The sequence below is a fragment of the Colobus angolensis genome, unplaced genomic scaffold (assembly GCF_000951035.1).
Source record: "Colobus angolensis palliatus isolate OR3802 unplaced genomic scaffold, Cang.pa_1.0 Scaffold29, whole genome shotgun sequence".
Lineage (NCBI taxonomy): Eukaryota > Metazoa > Chordata > Mammalia > Primates > Cercopithecidae > Colobus > Colobus angolensis.
In genome coordinates this window covers 1,215,943-1,216,947 of record NW_012116154.1, presented here as the reverse complement: position 1 = coordinate 1,216,947, position 1,005 = coordinate 1,215,943, and positions in this window count along the sequence as shown.

Genomic DNA, 1,005 nt, shown 5'->3' with positions numbered 1-1,005 from the left:
CAGTCACATGGTACGGAACAGATTCACCTGGCCCACTCTTTTTTAATAAATAAATGACATTAAAGAGTCTGGCAGTTCTGGGAGGCAGGGTTTTATGAGCTAATCACACCCCTGGGGGGAATTTGGTAGTGTGTAGTACAGTCTCACCCTAGGGGTGTGATTATGCTATGGTAGCCACACCCACCCGTCATGCTTTATTTCTCAACCAATAAATCACTACAAATGATGTGATCTGCACAGCCATGTATCTCAGACCCCTCCTTGCACACACAAACAGCCCCCGCCAGTGAAACCAGTGGAGCAAAGTGATGCTCCCTGAATGGATATATCCCATCCTGCCCTTTGAGATAAAAATTTTAAAATAAGGGTGTGTCTTAGGTCTGCCTATGTTTTTCCTTTCTTCTACTGAGACATTAAAAAGAGACTCTGAGTTCCTCTTGCCACTCATGGTACCATCCCTTTGATTTCCCCCAGAAGAGTGCCCAGCTTGGCATTTGGTGGTACTTAGTTGGGCTCCTGCTAGATTGAAACATGAGTTTTCCCTGGGAATTTTGGTTATTTGTAATCCCTGGGTGAGCAAGGCGCAGGCTTTTGTGTTGTAGCTCTTTATCATGGCATTGCTGGGACTGGCGCACGTGCTCTTAAAGGTCTCTTTGGATAATCAGTGTCACTCCCATTGTACTTGGATTCCTCCAGCCTCATTTTCTTTTCCTCCCCATGCTCCATCTTCCTCAGTAAGGCATTCATTTGCTTTAACTTCACCTAGCCTAATTGACAGGATCCATTGTCATCTGCCTAAAACTTTTGTTCTTGTCGTCTTTATCCCTCTGAAGTGAGAATGCTATGCACCCCCCTAACCTTTTTTGTTGTTGTTGTTTAAGATTTTTCTAGCCAATCCCATACAAGGCAACACTCTACATAAAAAGGCAATGGGTAACCCGAGACAAAGTAACTTGCAGACCCCAGAAGCCAAGCAGGAGCTGCACTACAACCTGAAAAAGGGTC